Source organism: Arachis ipaensis, chromosome B5 (assembly GCF_059453495.1).
Source record: "Arachis ipaensis isolate K30076 ecotype BB chromosome B5, ASM5945349v1, whole genome shotgun sequence".
NCBI lineage: Eukaryota > Viridiplantae > Streptophyta > Magnoliopsida > Fabales > Fabaceae > Arachis > Arachis ipaensis.
Genome location: NC_142440.1, coordinates 136,040,356 through 136,050,972, shown reverse-complemented (window position 1 = coordinate 136,050,972; position 10,617 = coordinate 136,040,356). Strand labels below are relative to the sequence as shown.

At 31.3% G+C, this 10,617-nt stretch overlaps 1 non-coding gene across 1 annotated transcript; it reads left to right on the top strand.

The window, feature by feature from the left end:
- Positions 1–325: 325 nt before the first annotated feature.
- Positions 326–429, top strand: LOC148565889 (small nucleolar RNA R71). The gene has a single exon (XR_015884563.1). It is a non-coding gene; the product is annotated as a small nucleolar RNA R71 (small nucleolar RNA).
- The last annotated feature ends 10,188 nt before the right edge of the window (positions 430–10,617 follow it).

Here is a 10,617-nt window from a genome sequence, read left to right as displayed (position 1 = left end):
TTGAGTACTGTTGGATGCAGCTTGCATTCCATGCAGACTCTGAGAGATCATATTGACTTGCTGAGTCAATATTCTATTTTGAGCCAATATGGCATTCAGAGTATCAACTTCAAGAACTCCCTTCTTCATAGGTGTCCCATTGCTCACAGGATTCCTTTCAGAAGTGTACATGAACTGGTTATTAGCAACCATGTCAATGAGTTCTTGAGCTTCTGCAGGCGTTTTCTTTAGGTGAATGGATCCACCTGCAGAAGTGTCCAGTGACATCTTTGATAGCTCAGATAAACCATCATAGAATATATCCAGGATGGTCCATTCTGAAAGTATGTCAGAAGGACACTTTTTGGTCAACTGTTTGTATCTTTCCCAAGCTTCATAGAGGGATTCACCTTCTTTCTGTCTGAAGGTTTGAACATCAGCTCTAAGCTTGCTCAGCTTTTGAGGAGGAAAGTACTTGGCTAAGAAAGCCGTGACCAGCTTATCCCAAGAGTTCAGGCTGTCTTTGGGTTGAGAATCCAACCATAATCTAGCTCTGTCTCTTACAGCAAAAGGGAAAAGCATGAGCCTGTAGACTTCAGGATCTACTCCATTAGTCTTAACAGTATCACATATCTGCAAGAATTCAGTTAAGAACTGAAAATGATCTTTAGATGGAAGTCCATGAAACTTGCATTTCTGCTGCATCAGAGAAACTAATTGAGGTTTCAGCTCAAAGTTGTTTGCTCCAATGGCAGGAATGGAGATGCTTCTTCCATGTAAATTGGAATTAGGTGCAGTAAAGTCACCAAGCATCTTCCTTACATTATTATTATTTTCGGCTGCCATCTCCTCTTCCTGTTCGAAAATTTCTGACAGGTGCTTGCTGGATAGTTGTAATTTACTTGTCCTTGCTCCTGCTCAAATGAAAAAGAGGGACAGAAAAATAATAATAATAGGGGTCCTTTTTACCACAGTATAGAGGTCCCTGTGTGAATAGAAGAAAAGAAGGAGATGAGAGAGAAAGAGAATTTTCAAAAATAATTTTTGAAAAAGGGTAGTAATTTTTCGAAAATAGTTTTTGAAAAAGGTTAAAAAATTTTTTTTTTCGAAAATTAAAATAAAAATTAAAATAATTAGTTAATTAAAAAGAATTTTTGAAAAAGAGGGAAGATATTTTCGAAAATTAGAGAGGGAGTTAGTTAGGTAGTTTTGAAAAAGTTAAGAAACAAACAAAAAGTTAGTTAGTTAGTTGAAACAAATTTGAAAATCAATTTTGAAAAGATAAGAGGTTAGGAAGTTAGAGAAGATATTTTGAAATTAGATTTTTGAAAAAGATAAGATGAGAAGATATTTTTGAAAAGATATGATAGAAATTAGTTTTTGAAAAAGATTTGATTTTTAAAATCATAATTAATGACTTGATTCACAAGAAATCACAAGATATGATTCTAGAACTTAAAGTTTGAATCTTTCTTAACAAGCAAGTAACAAACTTGAAATTTTTGAATCAAAACATTAATTGTTATTGTTATTTTCGAAAATTTGGTATAAAAATAAGAAAAAAAATTTTTTGAAAAATATTTTTGGAATTTTCGAAAATGACTAAGAATTTTGAAAAAGATTTGATTTTTTTGAAAAAGATTTTGAAAAAGATAAGATTTTCAAATTGAAAATTTGATTTGACTCATGAGAAACAATTTGATTTTAAAAATTTTTGAAAAAGTCAATCCAAATTTTCGAATTTGATGAGAGAAAAAGGGAAAGATATTTTTTGATTTTTGAATTTTTATGATGAGAGAGAAAAACAACAAAAAGACTTAATGCATGAAAATTTTGAATCAAAACAATGAATGCATGCATGAATGATATGAATGTCAAGATGAACACCAAGAACACTTTGAATGTCAAGATGAACATTAAGAACATATTTTTGAAAAATTTTTGATGCAAAGAAAACATGTAAGACACCAAACTTAGAAATCTTTCATGTTTAGACTCTAAGAAACGAAAAATGCACATGTAAAACAAGAAAAGACACAAAACATGAAAACATCAAGATCAAACAAGAAGACTTACCAAGAACAACTTGAAGATCATGAAGAACACTATGAATGCATGATATTTTCGAAAAATGCAAGATGCATATGCAAGTGACACCAAACTTATGATATGACTCAAGACTCAAACAAGAAACACAAAATATTTTTTTTTATTTTTATGATTTTCTAATTTTTTTGGATTTTTTATTTTATATTTTTCGAAAATTATTTAGAAAGAAAGAAAAATAAGGATTCCAAAATTTTTAATATGAATTCTAGGAATATTATGCTCTAAAGCTCCAATCAAAGGGCCAGGCTTGGCTTCATAGCCAGCCAAGCTTTAGTATGTAACTCAGACATGACACGCCTGACATTCCTTACATTCAACAGCCAGTTGGCTAAGAAAGATAAAGAAGCTCTTCTCTTGAGTATAAGAATTGAGACATGGCTTTACAGCCAGCCAGGCTTCAACATGCTTCATGAAACACTAGAATTCATTCTTAAAAATTCTGAAGCCATAGAATAATTTATTTTTGAAAACATTTTTTTTTTCAAAAACAGATGAGAAAATTTTTGAAAGATTTTTGAAAAATTTTTGAAAACAAAACAAAAAGAAAATTACCTAATCTGAGCAACAAGATGAACCGTTAGTTGTCCAAACTCAAACAATCCCCGGCAACGGTGCCAAAAACTTGGTGCACGAAATTGTGATGTCCAGGCTCAAACAATCCCTGGCAACGTGAGCAACTTGGTACGCGCAATCGTGATTACACTTTGATTATGTAAAATTCATGGCTCTTTCTTTCCCTGGCAATGGCGCCAAGAACATGGTGCCAATACCATGGTTCACAACTTCGATACAACTAACCAGCAAGTGCACTGGGTCGTCCAAGTAATACCTTACGTGAGTAAGGGTCGAATCCCACGGAGATTGTTGGTATGAAGCAAGCTATGGTCACCTTGCAAATCTCAGTTAGGCAGATATAAATTGATAATGGTGTTTTCGAATTTAATATAATAAAGTAGGGATAGAAATACTTATGTAATTTATTGGTGAGAATTTCAGATAAGCGAATGGAGATGCTTTTCGTTCCTCTGAACCTCTGCATTCCTGCTATCTTCATCCAATCAGTCTTACTCCCTTCCATGGCTGGTTTTATGCAAGGGCATCACCGTTGTCAGTGGCTACATCCCCTCCTCTCAGTGAAAAATATGCTCACATGCTCTGTTACAGCACGGCTAATCATCTGTCGGTTCTCGATCATGCTGGAATAGGATTCACCCTCCTTTTGCGTTTGTCACTAACGCCCAGCAATCGCGAGTTTGAAGCTCGTCACAGTCATTCAATCATTGAATCCTACTCGGAATACCACAGACAAGGTTTAGACTTTTCGGATTCTCTTGAATGCCGCCATCATTCTAGCTTACGCCACGAAGATTCTGATTAAGAGATCTAAGAGATATTCATTCTAGCTTATTTCATGTAGAACGGAAGTGTTTGTCAGGCACGTGTTCATAGGGGAGAATGGTGATGAACGTCACATAATCATCACCTTCATCATGTTCTTGGGTACGAATGGATATCTTAGAAGCGAAATAAGATGAATTGAATAGAAAATAGTAGTACTTTGCATTAATCTTTGAGGAACAGCAGAGCTCCACACCTTAATCTATGGAGTGTAGAAACTCTACCGTTAAAAATACATAAGTGAGAGGTCCAGGCATGGCCGAGATGGCCAGCCCCCTAAAACGTGATCAATAGTCTCCTAAGATGAACAATGGATTAAAACTGAGACCAAAGATGGTCAAAAAGACTAGTAAAAGGTCCTATTTATAGTAAACTAGCTACTAGGTTTTACATGAGTAAGTAATTGATGCATAAATCCACTATCGGGGCCCACTTGGTGTGTGTTTGGGCTGAGCTTGAGTGTTGCACGTGTAGAGGTCTTTCTTGGAGTTGAACGCCAGTTTTTGTGCCAGTTTGGGCGTTCAACTCTGGTTTTGGCTCCTTTTCTGGCGCTGGACGCCAGATTTGGGCAGAAAGCTGGCGTTGAACGCCAGTTTATGTCATCTATTATTGGCCAAAGTATGGACTATTATATATTGCTGGAAAGCCCTGGATGTCTACTTTCCAACGCTACTGGAAGCGCGCCATTTCGAGTTCTGTAGCTCCAGAAAATTTACTTTGAGTGCAGGGATGTCAGAATCCAACAGCATCAGCAGTCCTTCTTCAACCTCTGAATCTGATTTCTGCTCAAGTCCCTCAATTTCAGTCAGAAAATATCTGAAATCACATAAAAACATATAATCTCATAGTAAAGTTCAGAAATATGAATTTAACATAAAAATTAATGAAAACATCCCTAAAAGTAACTAGATCCTACTAAAAACATACTAAAAACAATGTCAAAAAGCGTATAAATTATCCGCTCATCAGTGAACCTAGCCAAATCAAGCTTGGATAGAAGTTTGGTATATCCCGGATAGGATTAGAAAGAATCCTAGGGAATTGGTGTATGTAAATCTTTAAAAAGATAGTAGAATTTCTACCATGATTGTGGTGGAGATTAGATGTAGGTCCCATCACACAAGGTGCTGAACCAGGATATATGGTTGTGTACTTCTTTCTTCTCTGCTCTATTTTCTTTCTACTTATTGTGAGACAAAAATATTTTGTCTCCTGCATAATCACTTTGCAGACTTAGCAGAAACTATTTTTGGTGGCAAAGCTTACAAGAAATTAAAAGAGGTCATAGATTCAACCCTCCTCTCTAGGCCATTGAAAACTTTCAGAGGAGTTACAAAATATTCTAGAATCTATTTTTCTTTGTGCAGGTTATAAAGATAACATGGCATGGACATATAGTGAAGATGAAGTATTTAATGTCAAATCATTCTATGAAGCATCCATGGGCAAAAGGCATGGTTTGCCAACTATGAAACACATCTTAATGATATTTGGAGAGGACTTGTTCCACCAAGGGTTGAGATGCTGACCTGGTTTGTTATATCAGATCGATTGAACACTAAAAAAAAGCTTTTTAAAAAGGAAATCATCAGACAAGAAGAGATAAAGTGTGTGCGCTATGGTTCAATGACTAAAATGGTAAATCATATCTTTATACATTGTGCTTTTGTATCAAAATTGTGGTGGTTGGCCTTGAATTGGGATCGGGTATTATGGATAGACATAGAGGATGTTAGAGCATGGTTTGAAAATTGGATGCAACAAGAATTTCATAATGTTAGTAAGAATAAGTTGGGAGCAAATTTACGCACTTGTTAGACAATGGAATGTGATTAAAAAGAAAAAAAATCAAGATGGTTGTGGATGAGAAGGAGGTGAGAATAGAAGGAGAGTGGTGGTGGTGGGTATGTGTGGAATATAAGCCTAATTTGGGAGCATATATGGCTGGAAGATATCTGAAAAATGCAAAAGGTGAGTTAAGAGGATTAATGAGAGATGTAATATTTGAGAAGATGGAAAGACAGAAAATCTTACAAAGCCTTGAGGTAGTATTATAAATATTATTGGAGGAAGGTGATGAGCAAAAATTAATTCTCACGGATACCGGCAAGTGCACTGGATCGTTCAAGTAGTACCACGGTGAGTGGATATCATTTTCATGAGGATTAACGGATTGAGGCAAGCACATCTAATTAAATCTCTAATTAGATCGATCAAACCTCGGATGATGAATTGTGAATCTTAAAGAAGATAAGAAACAGAGAAGAAGAGAATGAGAGGATGCTTTGAAGTTGGAAGAAAATCAATAAATGAGAATGTTGAAGGCCTCGGAGATGTTTGATTCTTGGAAGAACAATACTTATACTTTCTTATTTAATTCGTACAAAAATCTTTACACAACAAATCATTTATAATCAAACCCCAATCCCTTGGTGGTTTAATTTTTCTAAACCCAATTATTCGCAAATCCCTTGGTCAACTAATCGAGAGAATAAGTGAAGAACAATTTTGATTTTAAGCACACAATCTTCAAGAATTATCACTAGCTGAATTATATGTCACTTATTCGAACTAGCTCTAGATAAGTGAAGATTATGAGATGAGTTTTAAGCTAATTCTGAAATTAATTTTTCCAAATATAAAATCAAAATCTAAGATATAATTAGAATATTTCCTAATAGTTCTAACCATTAGTGATGAAGAACAAAACTCAATCTTGAAAAAGTAAATAAGCATGAATTGAAATAAAAAAAACACTTACATTATTGATTCTTAAACCAAACATAGCTCTTAACCTTCAACAAGGGAGGTTTAGTGACTCATGATAGAAAAAAAAAACTAATCGTAATTATGAGAGAGGTGTGTGATCCACCAATGGATTGGGATCCGAAGATCCTCCTCCCGATGCCTTCCTCTTGTGAACCTTGTTCACTTATTTATATCCTAAGTTCTATCTAAAATTCAAATTCAAAAACTAACTATAATCTTATCTTTAGGAAAGATAAGATAACTACCTACTTAAATTCAAATTAAATCTTAATAATAATTCAAATCTAATCTAGAAACATATTCTAACAACTAAATCTTTATCTTTCTAGAAGGAATTAATGATAACTAATCTCTTGAATCTTAAATCTTTGGATGAGATTAAGCCTTCTTATGATTTATATAATTGAGATTGGGCCTTAATAATGTTATAGTGTTGCATCCTGGGAGTTAAATCCTTAGGAACACCGGGCTTGCATCATCAAATTTGGACGTGGCCCAATTTCCTTACAGGGAGAGCTAGCCATTGGGCTTCTAGGAGGCATGCCGGGCACGCATGTATGGTCGCGGGCTTGTGTGTTGAGCCGTTGGACGTCTATGTCTTGAAGGCTGAACGTCTGGTTTGATGCTTTTGGGCTTGGTTGGATTTTTCTTGAACTGTATTTGTGTTTTCTTGTTAAAAAGGCTTTAATTCTTAGTTATTTGAGACAAAAACTCATGAAAATACAAAAATACTAACACGACTCCAAATACTTGATTAGTTATGAAATTCCACTAGAAAACATAAGAAATTTGATTAAAATCTAAAAAAATAAATGAAAAAGAACCCTAAAATCTTCTCAAGATGCGTGTCATCACAACACCAAACTTAAAACTTTGCTTGTCCTCGAGCAAAAAAAGAAAAGTAAACAGAGTTTATCTTAAGTGAAAAGAATTGAAAGGTTTGCAAATTTAATTTCAAAAAGTGGGATTTATAATAATCCTTATGGTTACATTCGAGCTTCTCTTATCTTTGATGAATCTTGCATACTTAGGATTTGAGAATTTCCCAAAACTTAGACCCGAATTATATTATGAGAATTCTTTTGGGCTTATATGACTTGAAGACAGTTACTTCACATTTAATTCAAAAAAAAAATCTTTGAGACTTTTGACTCTAAGGCTGCGTTTGTTTTTAGAGACAGGACAGAACATGACACTGAAATGGAGACAATAGGACGGAGACACTAAAAATTATCTTTTGTGTATTGTGTTTGGATACGATGGACAAGACACTAATGTAATGTCTAGTATTATGTTTGGATACACATGGACAAGACTAAAATAGCCCTGTGATTCCAAATTTTCTACATCAATACAAATTAATTTAATAAAAAATGAGAGTACGTAGGAGTACAGACGGAACTTGAAAAAAATATTTGAAGAGGCAAAAAATTTTAATAAAAAAATATATTAGTATTTATATTAAAATAAAATTTATAAATATAATTATTTTATTTTAAAATTTATTATTAATATGTAGGAATACATATGGTTAAGATTAACCAAAAAAATAAATTTGAGTTTGATTAATAAAAAATTTTGTTTAAGTTAATAAGCTAAATTAATTTTAAATAAAAAATTAATTTTAAAAAAATCCATTTTTACATGAAAAAAAATTAATTTTTGCATATAAAAATCTATTTTTATTTAAAAAAAACTATTTTTTTTATCTAAAAACTGATTTTTCTTTATAAAAAACTGATTTTTCTTTAAATTATATAAAATCAATTACAATTTATAAATTATTTTTTAGCATTTTAAAAGATCAATTTTACTTTTGCTAATATTTATCTTTCAAAAGTTTTAAGATTAATTATTTTTGTTATTATTTTATTACAAATCAAATAATATAATATAAGGTTAAAATGGTATTGAAGTAAAACGATAAAAAGAAAAGAATTATCTACCTCCAATAAAAAATTCTACAGAAAAGAAAGAGTACCTGGAAAAGAAAGAGATAGAGGAAGAACAGGAAGAAAAAAATATCTCTGAACAACGCAATAGGAAAAATAAGAAGGGGTAATAGTGGAAAAAAAAAAAAGAAAACAAAATTTATAAAATTGTCCGTGTCCACTCTTCCAAATTCCGTGTCCATCATTGTCCTTCGTGAAAGAGTGGACACAAAATTATAAAAAACTGTCTCAGAGACAATATGTCCACTGTCCATGTCTCTGCTTCCAAACACTTTTTAAACAAGTGTTGTCCATGTCTCCGTGTCCTGCCCCCGAAAACAAACGCTACCTAAGTGTTCTGTCATAAGACAACTCTTAATGGGCTTTCAATCGATAATCTTGGGCCAGTTAGCCCATGTTATCGGGTGATAAAACATCCATCGGATCTAATTACTCAAGCCTCTCCTTGGTACAATTACACCCCAAGCACATAACTAGAAAATTATTGATCCAGGCATCGATGTCCAGAGCTTCTTTGGACTCTAAATATTTTGTCTCAAGGCAACTCTTAATGTGGGTTTTTAATCGATAATTTCAGACCAATTAGTCCAAGTTACCAGATGATAAGACATCCCTCAAATTACTTGCCCAAGTCTCTCATTAAAACAAAAACACCATAGGTACATAACTAGACTCTAGTCATTAGTGCTCAGAGTCTTATAACTTTTGATTTTTTTTTATCTTTCCAGACTTTTTTTTAAACTACTTCAAGGAATTAATTTGAATTCATAATATGTCTTCAAATTTTTGTTTTTGAAGATTATCCTTTCGTTTTCAAGAGATTCAAATATCTTAAGTTCATCAAATATAACCACATATATCTTTAAACACCACTACTTTTGTTTTGAATTTATTATTCAATTTTTTTTATGAAGATATCCTCTATATAACTGATCACTGGAGGAGCAAACATTCAAGTTTAAACTTAAAAAAAAAAAAATAGAATATGCAATACATGCACGAAAAAAAAAGAAAACAAAACAAAAAAAAAACGAAAACAAGGGGAAAAAGAAATAACTAACCACCAAAAAAGATTACCACTTTCAATCTTTCTCATCACTGTAGGCTTTTTTTTTTTTGTTATTTTCTTGCTGCGTTGTAAAACCCTTGTTTCTCCTCTAACCATTAACACCAAACTTAGAGATTTATTAAATTTTTAAATTTAAATATTTTAAGTGGTACGAGGGTGTATACATTTGTTGGACAAAAAAACCGAAAAATAGTAATAGTTATAAAGTAAAAATATGCCTGCAAAATTTTTGAAAATTAATTTTAAAAATTAAAATCAATAAAAAAATTATGAAAGCAAATATAATAATATTAATATTTTATTTTTTATTTTTTTAAATTTTTGAAAAATAATATAAACCAAAAAGAGAAAAATAAAAAAATGTAGAGAAACAAAAGAAAAGAAAAATGCAACTATGATGCTTAAATGAAAAAGAAAAGAAAACGACTTTTTTTTTTCAATTAATTAAAAAAAATACTTAAATAAAAAAGAAGAGAAAATAATACTCACTAATTAGATTGCCTATCACATCTTTATTATTTCTTTATGAATGATTTTCTTTATTGTTGGATTAATTTTTTTTGTGTTTTGCACTACGATTTTAGATTTTTTTTCAGTGAGATATTGTACACGTATATAATGAATTTATTTTTTTGTGTTATTTGAGAATATTTTTTCTGTTAAACAAATATCTGCTATTTTTTTTTTCTTTTAGATTATTATAACAAATTAGTTAGAACTTTTTTATTAGACACTTTTTAATTTAATAAATAGGGTGTGTTTGGTTTCGCTTTAGAAAGAAGAAAAGCACGTTAGTTTGAGTGCATTGAATGCTTTCTCTTTTTGTTTAGATGCTTTTTTTTTCTCTAAATGCCAAGGTGATTTTACGTTCTTAACGTGCGTTTATAAGAAGTTAGAAATTGTAACTTCTGCGTCTAGAAAATCACGTTAGGATTGAATTTATTTTGTTTTATCAATTCTACTCTTTACTTCCTTACTTGTAGTACCTTTAGTATTCAAATATTTCAAATATATAATTATATTTTTTTATTAAATTTTTACTTTTGATTTTGTATAAAAAAATATTTTTGTTTGACTTTGTTAAAATTTGTAAGTATATATAATTCTTGTATATTAATTTATTATTATAATTTTATTATAATATAAATTATTGATCCCATTAAAAAGAACAAAGTAAATAAAAAACTAATTATAACTAAGAATAAAGTCATAAATAATTAAAATTTATAGTTTAAAATAGTATTAAATAAAAGAGTACTGAGAGTATTAAAAAAATTATAAGTAATATAATTTAATAAAATATATTTTGATATATTTTTCATATATTATTTTTGCTTTTGA